General features: G+C 37.5%; 1 pseudogene; it reads left to right on the top strand.

Annotated features, from left to right (window-relative positions):
* The window catches only part of LOC145586712 (formiminotransferase cyclodeaminase-like protein), an 87834-nt pseudogene extending 69867 nt beyond the window's left edge, over positions 1–17967 (top strand).
* Positions 17968–18892: the final 925 nt, after the last annotated feature.

The following is an 18892-nucleotide window of genomic DNA, read 5'->3' on the forward strand; positions in this document are numbered from 1 at the left end:
ATCGGCACTTGAAATGCTGAACGAAATTAGGGTTAAAAATGAATTTAGACGGAAAAGCGGACTGAAAATTCCCGCGTCATGGCAGTAGTCCACCGTGTCATGGGAAAATTTCCCATCTGACGGTGGGGTTCCCCGTGACACGGGACACCTGCTGTAACACGGGGGTTTCCATGTCCTTTTCGCGTAAACCCTTAACGCGTTTTCTCTCCCGTTTAAAATATATTTCCCGCGTCACACAAAATGTGCACCGTGTCACGAGAATTTTTCCCATCTGACGGTGGGATTTCCCGTGTCACGGTACACAGTGCCGTGTCGCGGGATACTTTTTTAGGGTTTTTATCATTTTAGGGTTCCGTGTGTTCCCTCAGCACATTTTTTCTATAAATACCCTCTCATTTCTGATGTACGGGGCATGAATTAATTCTCTAGTTTTTTCTCTCTTTTATGCTCTAGCCTAAACACTAGCCTACCCTTCTTCTTTCAAAATTCCTTTTTCAAGTACTCCAAGGAGTTCATACTTTACTCGTGGTTCTGTCCTTAAGCCAAGGCGTGAAAGGTTTGAGGGTTTGGCCCTAAATCAACTCTACTTAATTTAATTTAATTTAATTATTGTTCTAATATTATTTCCTTGAAGTTACTAACTCGTTTATTATTTTGTAGTTGCAAACAAACAGAATCAAAGTAAGAATTATGTTCCTTTTATTTCTATTATTTTTCTAACAATTTTGTATTGTTAGAATTATTGTTAAATTGCTTCCAATATTGATGTTATTCTATTATTATTATGATCACCATATTGCATGTTTAAAGGGAATATGTAATTGAAAATAACAACTAATAAGATAATTTGGACAACCGGTTTAGGTTCCTTTTTAATCTTGTTGTTAAATCAAGTGATCACAAATATATTAGAATTATATGTTGTATTAATATTAAAACAATTTAGCATAATAATAGTTTGGAGCAAATTGAATATTTTGTTTGTATGCCTTTGAGATCGCAGGAATCACTTTTCACTATAAGAATCGAGTAGAGGCCAATACGGCCGAATGTGACTCCATGACTCACTTCGTACCATCATCCCCGATCCTCCTTTCGTGGTTCCGAACCATATGGAGTTAGTAATCTCATGGATTATGAATGGGGTGTAACCTTCACGGGTCAATCGTTATTGCCTATCGTTGTCCCTTATCGTGGTTGCCTTTTTATGATACGTGAACGGTTTACAAGTTCCTTAAAAACTTGTTGGCGGCTCCCTATTTTCCTTGTCCCTAATCGTATATGTCAATTCCCACTTCCTATGAGTGCCAAGCATATTCACAACATGCTTTAACGTAGGCGCACTTCGAACGACGCCTACAATACCTCATTGTTTCAGGAAACAGAATACTCCTCGAGGTTAGGGTAATAATATCAAGATGTCCTAGAGCTAGGTCCAGTGAGTATGTCCGAATTTCTCTCATCTATGCCTTGTTGTCCGAGAGCTAGGCGTGCAAAAGAAAGAGAAAATTAGCTGCCCCAAGGGTGTGACCCGAGAAAGCCCCTCCGATGATTAAGTCAGCAAATGTACTTTTTAGAGAGAGAAATTAGAGAGAGAGTATCTTAGAGAGAGAAAGTAGAGAGAGAAGGTTAGAGAATTAGGAAAAATTTACCATCAATAATGATTAGAAAGCTATTTATAGATGTACTTTCATGTGGCAAAAGTTGTACTTAGTTGGACAAATTAGGGGTAAATCCGTACTTTGCTCTGACTAATGATGGGTTGGATCATGGAGGGCTATTTTCGTAATTCCAGGTTAATGGGCTTAGGACAATAGACTTGGCCCGAACACTCATCATAAGATGTGTATAATATCATAATCCTTACTCCTAATTTTTTGTCTAGCACTAAATTAAAGTACGATGAATTTCTCAAGGAAACATTTGAGAAGGTATGGTGGTGTTAGTGGGATAAGTAGACAATATAGGACATCTCAAAGTGGAAATTGAAGCTATGGATAGGTGACAGAGGGAGTATTATTGTTTTAAGCGAGATTCATTTGATAGTGAAAGTAACTGTATCTTTCTAGAGAACATGGTTATGGATGGAGTGATCTTAAGAGATGGTGTAGACACCTAAAAATGTCTCCCCAAAACCAAACCCGATGATGAACAACCTTTCACCGCCATTATTGGTCGGGTTGAGTATTTAATTTTTGGAGTGCTTAAATCCATATTTCCATTTCATAAACCAACCCAATTCCTATCCCATTTCCCCAAACCATAACTTATTTTCCTCTTTTCGTGCCTTTAAACCCAAAATAATTCATTTCGTGTCCTCTAAAATCATTCATTTCGTGTCCTTTTTATAAAAACGTTTAATCCATTTTATTTTGGTCCATAATCTTGGTCCAATGATTGAATAATTGGATGGAGCTTTAAAAGATCTTTCCAACGATATATTATAAGCCCAAATCCGAGTTATAACGAATAAGTTATGGCCAAAATATTAAACTGATCCCAAACCGAACCTAAGCCCACCTTACCTACGACCCAATGATCATGTGGACGGTCCAAATTATTTAATCCCATTCCTAAACCAATTAGGATTAATTAGAAGCTTCTATAAGTTTCTAAAAGATCCTAATTATCCTTTTTGAAAAGATAAGATTAAAGAGTTTGAAATTGAATAAAACTTTTCTTTTTGAAAATCCTATTTATATCCGAATTGAAAGACGTTCAAAGATAGACAAGCATTATATTTTTTATCCAAATTTTATATGGTTGGATAGCCCTTGAAATTATCTTTCCAATGATATATTATAATATCATTTCCGAGCTATAACGCAAAATATATGAATAAAATGTCAAACTCTATCCAAAACTGACACCGTCTCACTATTTCAGATATATCTTTTGTTCTATAAAGTATTTTAATCTGATTCTAATTGAATTAGAAAGAAGACTTCAAGATCATTCCAACGATATCTTATTCATTTTATTCCGATTTTTTGATCAAAAAATATGATAAAAACAAAAACCGCAAAAATTGTTGTCTATCGCAAGAGTTTTATCCGATTCGAATTCTTATCTTTTCTTGATTCGACCCCTCTTTTTTCCTTATAAATAGAGGTCATATCTCCCCCTTTTGATTCATCAACAAGATTTATGATCAAATCATTCTCTTCTTCCTCTTTAGCCTAACACTAGCCATCCTATTCTCTCATAATACTTCCCCTAAGCGCTCCAAGGAGTCCATACAATATCCGAAGTTCTATACTTAAACCAAGGCGTGAAAGTTATAATTAACTGAGGGTTTGGAACAAATAAAATCTACATTTATTTAATTTAATTATTCCAATTTGATTTATATTTTTATTGAAGTTACTAACAATTTATTCATGATGTAGCAATTTAAAGGAACACGCGGAATGTGAGTAATTAATTAATTTAATTACTCTTATTTTATTTTATATTGCTAGTATCATGATTAGGTTATTTTATATTTAATTTGACTAACACTATTATTGTTAAATTGCTTCCAATATTAATGTTTATTCTATTATTATTTTTATGATCACCATATTGCATGTTAAAGGGAATATGTAATTGAAAATAATGCCTAATAAGATAATTTGGACAACCGGTTTATTAGGTTCCTTTTTAATCTTATTGTTTATTCAAGTGATCAAAAATATTTTGGAATTATGTGTTGCATTAATATTAAACCAATTTAGCATAATAATAGTTTGGAGCAAATTGAATATTTTGTTTGTATGCCTTTGAAATCGCAGGAATCACTTTTCACTATAAGAACCGAGTAGAGGCCAATACGGGCGTATGTGACTCCATGACTCACTTCGTACCATCATCCCCAGTCCTCCTTTCGTGGTTCCGAACCATATGGAGTTAGTAATCTCATGGATTATGAATGGGGTGTAACCTTCACGGGTCAATCGTTGTTGCCTATCGTTGTCCCTTATTCGTGGTTGCCTTTTATGATCCGTGAACAGTTTACAAGTTCCTTAAAAACTTGTTGGCGGCTCCCTACTTTCCTTGTCCCTAATCGTATATGTCAATTCCCACTTCCTAAGAGTGCCAAGCATATTCACCACATGCTTTTAACATAGGCGCACTTCGAGCGACGCCTACAATTTGGCGACTCCACTGGGGAGGATTCTTGGTTATTTATCGATTTGAGTGATCGGTATTTAATTAAGATGAGTGGATGAGACTTGAAAGATTCTTGAATTGTATTCCTGCAATTTAATTGGCATTTTCACATATGCATATGCAATTTTAGCTTACCTATTTTGCCACAATAGTACGTGTTCTACGTATGTGGCTAGCCCGGGGGATTTATGCTCTATTAACCCGAAAACGCTCATGGCAATAAGGGTTCATCCGAGTTTTTAAATCCACCCAAACCATGGAGTCGAGTTCGATTTCATCACGAACTCGCGGAGCCGCCCGTTGGCATACACCCTCAAGGGAGGCTGCCTTGCTAACGCGTCCAAACTCTTAACCATGGTACCCTTTGACACCCAAAAGCTTGACCATAGTGGAACATAGATCTTGACTCTAGGTTGCGAACTTCATTGCATCATTCTTGACGATGTGCTTATATGTGCATTTTTTTTATTGATTTTTTTAATTATGTTTTTTTATTAAACCCTTTTTATTTTTATATTTTTTTTAGAGTCGAGTCATAAATTTTTTTTTTAATTTTTGAGTCACCCGGATTTTTATTCCTGTATACTGCACAAGAGTCAACTTGTTTTGGTCAGAGCTGGAGTTCTAGAAAGATTTATGTGTTGTACAACATATGGATCTGTAGCCCCGAGTTTTATCTTTCACTTGGAGCTGGTTTCGTCCTAATCAGGGTCACAGATCAAAAGTTATAACCGATATACTACAGCCTGTCCAGTTTAGGTGTCTTTTTAACGTTACCTTTTTTATTTTATTTAAAAAAAAAAAATCGTGTCAAGCTAGTCTTAGCCAAGTCCTTTAATCCGTTTCAACTCGTATAACATAGGATTATAGATTTTTTTATACCCATGAGTCTTAACTCTTCCATAATTCTAGTCCTCTTCCTAGTTTCTTGTGATCGATTTTTGTGCTAACCTTAACATGTGTTCTTTGTCTTTGATTGTGGTTGATCTTATTTATGACTAACGATTGCCAATGGATCGTTTTCACCTAGTAAATAGCATAAACATTAAAATTGGACAAAATTAATCAAGTTAGTTTGTCTTTTAGTCTTCCGTGCTATTTGGTCATTGGGTCTTTATTTTTTACAACGTCCTCATGTCTAGCCATTCGATCATACCACGAGTCTTAATAAACTCACCTAATCACACATGTTGAGTCATTGCACACACTTTGTCTTCGAGTAATGCACTATATTGTTAATGATCGTATACTAGGACCATGCATGCAATGTTTTCCGTCGTAATAGGAATGAGTGGAGTATTTCCCATCAGTTTTCAAAATTTTTTCATACACTCTTCCTTTTCAATCTGAGTATTGAGTCAAAGCATTAAGTGAGCTCATTTTGTTCTATAATACTCGAGTTCAAGAATCACTAGTTAAGAGTTGGAAGAATAAGGGGAACGTCATTCCTTCCTTCTTTTCTTCCAATCAAAGCATCAGCAATAACAAAATTCTTGTTCCTCTTGGCGATAACAAATAATTCATAAGCAACCATGAAGACGAAGCACAAGACAAGTCTCTATACAAGATTTCATTTTTTTTCTTCTTTCGTTTCATCCCTTTTCTCCTAATAAGTCTAGCATAGGTTCTCCTTATCCTTATGTCTATATGCCATGTTCCATCAATGATCATTTCTTTCTTTTGCATTCGATCATGTCATGTGAAAAAAAAAAAAAAAAAAAATCAATTACTGAACTAAACGCAAGGTACACTAATGACTTGAGGCACCTTTGCAATCATGTCATTCCCCTTAAACCATTTTCAATCACATATCCATTTCTTCATCAACTACTTTAAGCCTTGTCTAACGGTTGACCTTTATTTATTCAACCCACATTCACTTAACCCTAGGATGGGAAGGTGTGTAATTGTATAACATTCAAAAATCAAGTAAAAAAAAAGTAGCAAAGCAACAATAAAACAATGTCTAAGGGCAAGTGTTCCAATGTCTCCGATATGAACATGTCTCAAATTGCGTCTCTCATCGAGTGCTTGGTACCGTGCCTGAGAAACATGAATGCTAAGTGAGTGATGGACCGCATGATCTGAGATTTCGCACATTGATTCAAAAAAAAAAAAGTCAAAACAAAAAAAAATATATGAAAAATAAAACTTGCAAAGTCTAATACACAATTGCATATTTTGGGGGCTTCTTTCGGGTCTTGAGCCTTTTACCCCTTTCTTCCTTAAACCTTCAGCTTAACCACATTACAACCCTTGAAAGACCTCTTTGAGGTGTACACACACTTGTGCAAAGTTCGGTTAGAGCTACGTTCGGCCTGATTCCGAACGGATACGTAGGCAACCTCACATCGAGGTGCGGCCACATTCACATTCATATCCACATTCATATTCATATCCATGCATGATCGAGTCAAAGAATATCCAATGCTTACCCCTACCCATTTAGAGCTAGACTTGGGGACTTGAACCCACATCATTTAGCCTACCCAGCCTAAAGACTTGAACCCACAGATATTATTTTCGTGCCTTATATTTTTTATCCAAATTTTGTATGGTTGGATATCCCTTGAAAATATCTTTCCAATGATATATTATAATATCAATTCCGAGCTATAACGGAAAAGATATGAATAAAATGTCAAACTCTATCCAAAACTGATACCGTCTCACTATTTCGGCTATATCTTTTGTTCTATAAAGTATTTTAATTTGATTATAATTGAATTAGAAAGTAGACTTCAAGATCTTTCCAAATATATCTTATTCATCTTATTCCTATTTTTGGATCAAAAGATATGATAAAAACAAAAACCGCAAAAACTGTTGTCTGTCGCAAGAGTTTTATCCAATTCGAATTCTTATCTTTTCTTGATCTGACCCCTCTTTTTTCCTTATAAATAGAGGTCATATCTCCCCCTTTTGACTCATCAACAAGCTTTATGATCAAATCATTCTCTTCTCCCTCTTTAGCCTAACACTAGCCATCCTATTCTCTCATAATACTTCCCCTAAGCGCTCCAAGGAGTCCATTCAATATCCGAAGTTCTATACTTAAACCAACGCGTGAAAGTTATAATTAACTGAGGGTTTGGAACAAATAAAATCTACATTTATTTAATTTAATTATTCCAATTTGATTTATATTTTTATTAAAGTTACTAACAATTTATTCATGATGTAGCAATTTAAAGGAACGCGCGGAATGTGAGTAATTAATTAATTTAATTACTCTTATTTTATTTTATATTGCTAGTATTATGATTAGCTTATTTTATATTTAATTTGACTAACGCTATTATTGTTAAATTGCTTCCAGTATTAATGTTTATTATATTATTATTTCTATGATCACCATATTGCATGTTAAAGGGAATATGTAATTGAAAATCACGCCTAATAAGATAATTTGGACAACCGGTTTAGGTTCCTTTTGAATCTTATTGTTTATTCAAGTGATCAAAAATATTTTAGAATTATGTGTTGCATTAATATTAAACCAATTTAGCATAATAATAGTTTGGAGAAAATTGAATATTTTGTTTGTATGCCTTTGAGATCGCAGGAATCACTTTTCACTATAAGAATCGAGTAGAGGCCAATACGGGCGAATGTGACTCCATGACTCACTTCGTACCATCATCCCCGATCCTCCTTTCGTGGTTGCGAACCATATGGAGTTAGTAATCTCATGGATTATGAATGGGGTGTAACCTTCACGGGTCAATCGTTGTTGCCTATCGTTGTCCCTTATTCGTGGTTGCCTTTTATGATCCGTGAACGGTTTACAAGTTCCTTAAAAACTTGTTGGCGGCTCCCTACTTTCCTTATCCCTAATCGTATATGTCAATTCCCACTTCCTAAGAGTGCCAAGCATATTCACCACATGCTTTTAACGTAGGCGCACTTCGAGCGACGCCTACAATTTAATATTATTCATCACTTTAATTTATTTTTTTTTTTTTATTATTTCTCTTTATCATGTTATTTACTTATTTATTCTATTTATTTTTACTTGTCTTTTTATTTCTTTTTCTTTTGGGGAAGGTCGGTACCCTCCACTTACTCCACTTACATTTTTTTTTCGCGTCATTAATAAATACACGATCACACACAATGAGTGTCAAGCACACACTAACACACACTAATAAATACATAAACTGTGAATAATGTACAAAAGAGTCATAATAAATACACAACGTCAATTGTCATCATAGTATGTACAAATAAAAACCCTCGGTCAAAAGTCTCTATAACCAGAATCAGTATCATCTCCACCCTGTGAATACGGGAACGGTGAGCCAAAGAGTCCCGCCATCATCCGAGTACGGGGAGTAGTGTCCCTACTAGTCCCTGTGACTCCAGCATTAGTCTAACTCAAGGCAGGACCCGTCCAACCAGCAAACGGTGTAGACTAACTCAAAGACACGAGAATCGTCGGTGAAGGCATTGTCCCATACATCGGAACTGAGAACAAACCCGACACCGGTGGAGGAACCCCAGACAATGTAGCTAAAAATAAGCCAGGATCCACGGGAGTCAAAACAGGCCCAAGCTCAGGCTGTGAAAACGACTGCCGCTGCCCCTGACTCTGACCCGAAAAGCGCTGGGAAGACTGAGGCTGCTGCCATTGAGCCTCCTGAAACGGCTGAGTAATCTGAGGCTCTCGCTGAGACTGAGAATGACGATGAATCCCAGGAGATCGTCTACCACGACCAAGCTCCTCCTCGTCCGAGCCTCTATGCCTCGAGCGCGAGCGGGACCTCCGTTGCTCCTGAAAGATACAAAATCAAAAGGCGTCAACAAATGCAAAATAAAAACAAATGGTAGAAGTAGAAAAAAATGAACATACCTCAAGAACATCGCTAGAATTGCTCCGACAACTCGCACCACGCCGAAGCTTGATGATGCAGTACTTCAGAGTGTCAACCAGCTTCATGAATCCCATCATCACCTGGCGGTTAGGCTGAGGATAAAACAAAGAAAAAATCAGTAACAAGCGGTGATAAAAGGATGAACAGTGCATAAAAAAAAAACTTACCGGCTCAAAGACCTCGGGCAGAGACTCCTGCGCCTGTCTGTAACCCTCTGGCACGTCAGCAATATGGTCCTCGGTAATACCAATCGGCCCCGGGTAGTGGACAGACTGAGGCGGAATCTCGATCCTCCCCACAGGGCGAACAGTCGTCTGAAAATATGATCGAATAATCAAGTTATTCGACTATTTAAACAGAGACTAGTAACAAAAATCCTCAAAAGAAATCATACCTCAGGAAGACGGGGTGGAGGAGCCAGAGAGGGAAGCAAGTCCTGCGCATAATCACCTTCCATGCGCATAAGCTCCTGCCAAGGAAAAGTGTAGCGCTCTCCCCTGTTTATCAACTCCCTAATCAAGCGCGAGTCCAGCATCGACTCTGGTGAAGATGAGGGCACCACAAAGCGATCGCCGCTATGCTGACGAACGACACGCTCCCCCAAATACCAGACAAAGCGTTCGGTACTAACCAAAATGGTGCGGTGCGCTGAAAGACGCAATGCCTCAGGAAGATAAGTCATCCCGGCCCAAGGACGATACTGGACATCAATGGCAACCTGATAACCATAAAAAGTTGGCATGAAACACCGGAAACAACGTCAGAGGGAAAATAACAGGCAATACAACTAATTCTTACGCCAACAAAAGAGGTGCCTCGGCGTAGCAGCCCACGCAGCGCAGGGACAGACTCCACCCGTGACTCTCCTCGATCACGCCAGCTGGCCCCGACAGGGAAATCATGAACCGCTCCACGACGCCGTCGAGGATCCAAGCCTGGGAAGTACTCATAGAACCATAGCTGCAATGAAGAGTAATCTTTGAGCACATGAGTCGAACAAATTAAAATAAAACAAGAAAAGGAAAAGATCATTGCCTCTACGATTCTCCACAGACCGTAGACAGTGATAGGAGACTCATCGTTCAGCTGCCGACAGCCATGACGTAACGATAAGAGAAGGTCGGCGTATCCGAGGCTGGCCCAGCTATAGGATCCTATCTCACTGATCCTGACCAAAGAAGGGAGGTAGCAAAGGAGTGCGCGTGAACTTCTATCAGGAGAAAGAGTCATAGAGATCAGAATCAGAATGAAGATCTGCACTCGCTGCTCAGCCGATGTCTCCTCCATGTCAAAGCCACGAGCTAGAACTGAAGCCAGCTCCGATCGCCCGCTCCTAGGACCACCTCGAGACACTGGCCGGGTCCTGATATGCTGAACGATCGGACCTAACAAATCGGCTGCCTCAGCCGCTCCCCAAGAAAGATTGGACATCTGAGCTACGACCCGGTCGGTGAAGCGCAGCCCGCAAATCATGCTAAAGTCCAGAGGAGTCAGTGTCATCTCCCCCCAAGCAAAATGAAAAGTGTTGGTAGTATCCCAAAAATACTCCAACAATGCGCGAACGACTGTTGCACCGCAACCCCGGGGGCTGCGAAACCCTACGACCGCCGTATAGAAATCTACTAAACCAGCCGACTCCCATAAAGCGTTCGTAGCAGGATCCCCCGTAATGATCTGATGAAGCCGAGGAATCGAATCTCCGGCTCCAGAACCGTGGTGGCGAAGCGTGTCGTCGACTATGCCGGAGAGTGGGCGATGAGAAACGTGGTTTTCACGGCAGAAAACCAATTGGTCTGGAGTTCACAGTGGTGGAACCCACCTACCTCTACTCGTAGAAGCCCGAGGCTCAGACTCTAAGACATCGTCGTCCATGCCCTCGGGAATAGTGGGAGTGTCCTCCCGAAAAGCCTAACGTCGGCCGTGGGTGGAAAGATCGCGATCCCGTCGCCTAGGAATATTATTATAAAAATAAAGATCTAAATGCTTAGCATCATTTCCTAAGTTATTTAGTTGTTTATCGCATTATACGCTGAATTTTTACCTCAAGGCTAAAAATTGGAAAAATTATGGAAGTATTTAAAGTATTTAGTTTCTCCATGACAAACTAATACTACAGTTCTCCTAGCCGCATGATACTATGTTCTCCATGACGATATAGTACATACACGAAATATGTTTCGGAATTGCACAAAAATGATGAATCAACACTTCATGACATATTTTAAGAGATCTACCACCAATATTTCACCATTTCAAGTGCAAAGAAGTAACATGAACAACAAGAACATCATTTCACAAAAAGTAGTAACCAAAAATGGTGATTTTCTCAATTCTCCATCAAATCATGCAATTTTGACTCAAATTTCTCACAAACGCACATACATACATATACAAGTAAATTCATGGCAAGAATTTCAACATAAAACCTCAAAATCAAAAATCCCCATATTGATTTCTAAAGGTCTTTTTCATGAAATTACTCATTTGAGGCAATTTCAAGACAAAATTAAGAGGAACTTACATAGATCCTTGTAGAGGTTCGAATATGAGGAGTATAGCAAAAACTTGGAGTGAATTTGGTGAAAAACCGAGCAACAAAAACTCGAAAAAACTCCGGCAACCCAGCTCACTCACCGCGACACAGGAAGCAGCGCCGCGACACGGTTGCTGTCTTACGTGTCACGGAGCCTCTGAGACGACGATGGAGCTCCGGCGACACCAGCGGCGACTTCAGGCGTCATTAACAGCAGTACAGCGGTAAGCAGCAACGAGCAACACCAAATTTTAGCGAAAACAAAAATAAAAAAAAAGGGGAAGCGAAACCGCCGTGACACGGTAGGTTATGCCGGCTTACGGTAGAAGCTCCGAGCACCGATGAGAAGCCGCCGAGACACGGAAATCCGAGCAAAAAGATTTTTCTTTGGGTGAAAATCGGACAAGAAAGAGGAATGATGGATGAGCAAAATGGGAGAAATAGTTGACATTTAAAGCCAAAAAATCCCATGCAACGGATCCCGTTCCCACGTAACGGTCATATATTATGTGGTGCACATGCTTTGACTAGTCAAAGATGCCAATTGACTGGTTTTCAGTCAACAGGATTCCCGCGCCACGGGAGTTTGCTCCGAGACACGGGAATTGATCCCGTCTGACGGCAAAGTTTTACCGTGTAGCGGGATGCTTCCACGTGGCACGGGGTTCAGAATATTCTTTTGCACTTTTTTCTAAGCTAGCTACGAATATTTCTAGTATTTTTATCAAAGCTGCACGATTTTCCGCGCAAATTGGACAGTTATTTTTCCGCTGGAATTACGCAAAAAAATTTTAACTAATACTTAAAGGGGACTAAAATTACCATTTTACCCCTAGCAAGCATCAAAGTCTATTTTTCGACACCTAATATGGTCGGATAATCGATTTGAAGGTGTGAATCATCTGCGGCCCACGTTCGGGGATAATCGAACCATCATACACTTGCAAATTTCAGTGAATACATTAGTCGTCGGCTTTCCTCTAGCATGGAAAGCGTTATCGGTGGATTTTTCTTCAAATATAGAAAACCGCCAAATCGGCTTTCCTCAAGCATGGAAAATGTTATCGGTGGATTTTTTCTTCAAGTATAGAAAACCGCCAAGTCGGCTTTCCTCAAGCATGGAAAACGTTATCGGTGGATTTTTCTTCAAGTATAGAAAACCGCCAAATTCCTTTGTCGGCTTTCCTCAAGCATGGAAGGCATTATCGGTGGATTTCTTCAAGCATAGAATGACACCAAATTCATACGTCGACTTTCCTCAGGCATGGAAAGTATTATCCGGTAGGTTTCTTCAGGCTTAGAAAACTACCAAACTCTTTAGTCGGCTTTCCTCAGGCATGGAAAGCGTTTCAATAAATGTCAACCGGTGGATTCCTTCAAGCATAGGAAGCTGCCAAATTCGTTTGTCACCAATACACTGGTGCCAGATACGTATTCTATCCTTTTACTCTCTTATCTGCGAAATTAACATTTTTCTGCAGGTATCGGCGTATACAGAGTGATTTAGGATCGCAGAACGTCTTAAATCATTCTCTGTCCCTATCGACTACTTTGACTATCGTTTTCGAAACTGACGTTTCTACAAACTCAGTCAAAGTGGGGGCTTCTGTAGACACCTAAAAATGTCTCCCCAAAACCAAACCCGATGATGAACAACCTTTCACAGCCACTATTGTTCGGGTTTAGTATTTAATCCCGAGAGTGCTTAAACAATCGTATTTGATTATATTCATATTTTTGAACAGTCCATGGATTAATCTTGATGTTTGGTAAAAGCATAGTTTTAATTTCAGCCAAAATTATTATTTAATTTTAGCCCAAACCTTTTTTTGTTTTATTTTATTGTTTTATTATTTATGTTTGGCCCAAACCTTTTTATTTTATTTCCTTATTTCAGCCCAAAAATAATAAATCAGAAAATGGCCCGAAATTATCAATCGACACTTAAAATGCTGAATGAAATTAGGGTTTAAAATGTATTTAGACGGAAAAGCAGGCTGCGAATTCCCGCGCCACGGCAGGTACCCACCGTGTCACGGGAATCCTTCCCGTCTGACGGTGGGATTTCCCGTGACACGGGAAGTCTGCCGTGACACGGGAAGTTCCGTGTCTTTTCAGCGTAAACCCTTAACGCGTTTTCTTCCCCGTTTAATGAAAATTTCCCGCGTTACACTAAAAACGCACCATGTCACGGGAATGTTTCCCGTCTGACGGTGGGACTTCCCGTGTCACGGTACAGATTGCCGTGTCGCGGGATACTTTTTTAGGGTTTTTATTCTTTTAGGGTTCCGTGTGCTCCCTCAGCACATTTTCCCTATAAATACCTCCTCATTTCTGATGTATGGGGAATCAAGTAATTCTTGAGTTTATTTTTCTCTCTTCTATGCTTTAGCTTAAACACTAGCCTACCCTTCTCATTTCAAAATTCCTTCTTCAAGTGCTCAAAGGAGTCCATACTTTACTCGTGGTTCAATTCTGTCCTTAAGCCAAGGCGTGAAAGGTAGAACCGTTTGAGGGTTTGGCCCCAAATCAACTCTACTTTGTTTAATTTAATTTAATTGTTGTTTTATTATTATTTTCTTGAAGTTACTAACTCGTTTATTATTTTGTAGTTGCAAACAAACAGAATCAAAGTAAGAATTATGTTCCTTTTATTTCTATTATTTTTCTAACGATTTTATATTGTTGGAATTATGGTTAAATTGATTCTAATATTAATGTTTGTTCTATTATTTTTTATGATCACTATATTGCATGTTTAAAGGGAATATGTAATTGAAAATCACGCCTAATAAGATAATTTGGACGACCGGTTTAGGTTCCTTTTTAATCTTGTTGTTTAATCAAGTGATCACAATATTTTAGAATTATGTGTTGCATTAATACTAAACTAATTTAGCTTAATAATAGTTTGGAACAATTGAATCTTTGTTTGCATGCCTTTGAGATAACAGGAATACTTTTCACTATAAGAATCGAGTAGAGGCCAATACGGGCGAATGTGACTCCATGACTTACTTCGTACCATCATCCCCGATCCTCCTTTCGTGGTTCCGAACCATATGGAGTTAGTAATCTCATGGAATATGAATGGGGTGTAACCTTCACAGGTCAATCATTGTTGCCTCCGTTGTCCCTTATTCGTGGTTGCCTTTTTATGATCCGAGAACGGTTTACAAGTTCTTTAAAAACTTTTTGGCGGCTCCCTATTTTCCTTGTCCCTAATCGTATATGTCAATTCCCACTTCCTATGAGTGCCAAGCATATTCACCACATGCTTTTACGTAGGCGCACTTCAAGCGACGCCTACAGATGGGTGCCACTTCTTTAGTATAGTTGTGATGATTTTCAAGCACCTTGTACATGCCGATTCATCTTAGATGTTAATCATCCTGAATGTAAGATTTATGGATATGGGAATGAATTTTAGGACGTTCTTTACATATTAAAAGAGATTCCAATCCTATGACTTTAGTGTTGCTCTATTATTTGTATTTGTGTGACTGACAATAACTAATAACTATCAAACTAATGCTTAAGGCTATCTTTGGTGTCAAAACATGCAATTGCCAAGATTTTGCAATCGTTAGTTATAGTTATTAGATTGAACACATTGCTAGCAGTTTCTTTCCCACAAGTAGAGGACTATTATTTGGTTAAAGCATATCTGGACTATTATATCTTTCTTATGCAATTTATATGTGAAAGCTGCAGTTCCTACCTTTTTATATGGAGAAACACATGAAAAAGGACGAACTCTTGATTCAGTAATGTAGGGAATATTTCAAGTCATCCCACACTTGAGCCCCACTGTGATCATACACTTAAGCATGGTGGCGTCAAAAGGGAAGGAAGCTAAAGTAAAAGAGTCGCCAAAAAGTTTTAGGAACTTGTAAACCGTTCACAGGGTGAAGGTTGCGCCCCTTAACGATCTAGGAGATCGTTAACTTCAATAGGTCTGGAACCATGACTGGAAGTTTGGGGATGAAGGTACAAATCCAACCTAAAAGAGATTGAACTTTCTCTAAAAATAGGCCTCTACTTTATTTTTCTCGTATTCATGTGCGCTTTCTGACTAACATACAATCATTAGGTTTACCCTAAACCTGTTTATCTATGCTCATTGAATATTAATGCACAAACAAATCTATTATTGGCGACCACTTGAATTATAATCATGTTAACCTAAACAAGATTATTAATTATCTTATTAAACGTGATTACAAGTACAAATTCCCTTTAAACATGCATAAAAGGCGTGATCAAGCAATAACAATAATAAACATCAAGCAACATAATAATCATCATAATCATGTTAAAGCATAATATTATTAGTAAGATCCTAGGCATGATACTAACAAGATTAATGACAAACCCTAGCATGTCACTAAGCATAAGATTTAGCCCTAACATGATACTAACATGATATTAGGAAAGAAATAGGAAGCATCATAGAAACATATATGATATTAGAAATTCTAGTTATTACCCTAACCATGATACTAGGAAGTAATAAAACATTCTAACATGATACTAGGAATCAACAAAATAATCTAAGCATGATTTCTATATCAAAAGATCAATAAAGCAATTAAATTACTTACTTTTATGCCGCGTACCTCTTTCTAATAACAAAATACACATGTTAGTAACTTCAAGGTAAATTAATAAATCATACAATTAAATTAAATAATTGAAATAGAGATTTGGGACCAAACCCTAAAAAATATCAAACCTTTCACATCTAGGGCGAAGGCAACTTCAAACTTGGCTAGGTGTGTCTAGAGCTAATGTATGAGGAATTTTGTAAAAGGGAAGGTTTAGAAAAAGAATATAGAGAGAGAAAGCTTCTAGCTTAAGGAGAATGAAGAGAATAGGATTAGATGATTGTTGATTAAAAGCGGGGAGATAAGCTTCCTATTTATAGAAAAATAGCACAAAAACGATAGAAAAGAGTTTGAGTACTATTCGGAATAACAGACCTCCTGTTGCCAACGACTGGAGCAGCGCCAGACGACAAGCTCGTCGCCAGGTGACAAGTATTGTTGCCAAGCGACAAACCTGTCGTTTGGCGCTAGGATAGCTTTTTTACGGATTTTGTTTTTATCATAACTTTTTATCCAAAAGTCAAAATAATGCATATAATATGTCGTTGGAAAGATCTTGAAGTCTACTTTCTAACCCAATCATAATTAGGTTAAAATCTTATATAAATAAAAATATATGGCTGAAATAGTGGAAGGGTATCAGTTTTGGATAAAATTTCGTATTCCATTCATATCTTTTTCGTTATAGCTCGGAATTTATATTATAATATATAATTGGAAAGATAATTTCAAGATCTATTCAACCATATAAGATTTGGATAAAAATTATGAGGCACAAAATAATATCTGACTCTATGTGAACATCTTTAAATTCGAATAGAATTAGGATTTAAAAAAAGAAAGTTTTATTTAATTTCAAACTCTTTGATTTTATCTTTTCAAAAAAGGATAATTAAGACCTTTTAGAAACTCATAGAAGCTTCTAACAAATCCTAATTAGTTTATGAATGAGATTAAACCTTTGGACCCTCCACATGATCATTGGGTCGTAGGTAAAATGCGGTTTGAGCCTAGTTTAGTATTTTGGCCATAACTTCCTCATTATTCATCGGAATTGGGCTTAAAATATATTGTTGGAATGGTTTTTTCAAGCCCCATCCAACTAAACTATTATTGGACCCAAATAATGGACAAAATAAATTGGAATGAACGTTTTTCATAAATAGGGTAAGAAAAGAAATATTTTCAAAAACAAAAAGAAGAGATATTTTAATAAAAACATCCTCATCACTATACTTTTCACACTTTTGCTTTGTTCGATAAAAAATGACATGACGGTATTCATTACTTGGTTTTGTTTTGGGGAGACACATTTGGGTGTCTACAAGTAAGAAGAGAGCTTAGCTACTTTAGGTCTTACACTAATGGAAATATCGGGACGGAGGGCTGAGCTCAGAGACTTTACCTTTGCATCCAGATGGAAGGGCCAAATCAATCTTAACTATCTGAGGGTGTTATAGTAATATGTAACACAAGATGGGTAGATAACTACAACGTCCCAATCTTTTCCATCAATCTTTCATCTGTTCGTAGAATTGCCAAACTCGTTGCGCAAACAAGGAGGTGGACTTCCATTAGTTCAAGATATGTCATTTTCTCATGGAGAGGAAGTCATTGAGGTTGCTTGCAATTTACTAGAATTGAACAAGGTTGGAGGAGATCAAGTTTAAATTGAAGTTGAGCGCTTTGCACAGGAAGAAGGTATGGTTGTCGGAAAAGGTTACTTTACTGACTTTTCACAAGAACAAATCATCAATGGCTTTTGGATTCTTTCTTGGATTCTAGAGATGCATCTGTTTGACCATTACTTACTTGTAAATAGAACTATCTCTGTTAAGATGCCAGATTATTTGATGCATCATACTCTCGAGATAAATGACTTCTAATTATAATACAACATATTACAATAAGCAGTCAAATCTCTCCTTCGTTTTTGTTGTGATTTGAGTATGCTATTTGGGTTACAGCTACGATGCTACGTATATAACTAACGATGGCTATGACATTTTGTCTCCTGCTAAATGCTTGACTATCTATGTAAATAAACTCTTACTTGTGTTTTGGACTTGATTTTGGTGTCCTTAATCTTCGGATTGTTCCAGGTTGTTGTATATAATTAGTGTTTTGAACTTTTACATTCTCGTGTCTTAGGCGTGCAAAATACAAGCTCTTTGGATTGGTTTATATCATGAGTTTTTCACATCCTCTTTTTCCTTGGGCATTTAACAAAGGTGTCAAGGATCCTTTCTCATTTAGCTAGTACTAGTAGAAATGTTGTTCATGGCAGAGGATTGAGTGGAGGAAATCCCGTTTTACAAAAATCAATACCAAAAATAGGGGTTTTTTTAAAAAAAAATTTTTTACTACCTAAATTTGTTTTCATTTTACTACTTACTCATATGATTTTTTTTCATATTAATTACTCATATGATTTTTACCTAAATATTATTTTGCTAAGGTAGTCGGGGGTCATTTTGACCCTTAAGACATTAGTGTCCGTTCATAATTTAAATTAAAAAAAAAACACTAGAAAGCCTTGATTCACGTGTCATTATTATTTTCAAGTTGAGAATATTGCTAGGTTAAGGTTTATGAGGTTATATAGGCTTTTAACAGTCCAATTTTAAGTTGAATAGGTGAAAGTATTACGAGAAATGTCTTGTTTGGTGTGTTATGAAATGACTTATTTTTACTAAATTGAACTTATCTTACTTATAATGAATTAA

This window comes from Chenopodium album, chromosome 2 (genome assembly GCF_948465745.1).
Source record: "Chenopodium album chromosome 2, dcCheAlbu1.1, whole genome shotgun sequence".
Lineage (NCBI taxonomy): Eukaryota > Viridiplantae > Streptophyta > Magnoliopsida > Caryophyllales > Amaranthaceae > Chenopodium > Chenopodium album.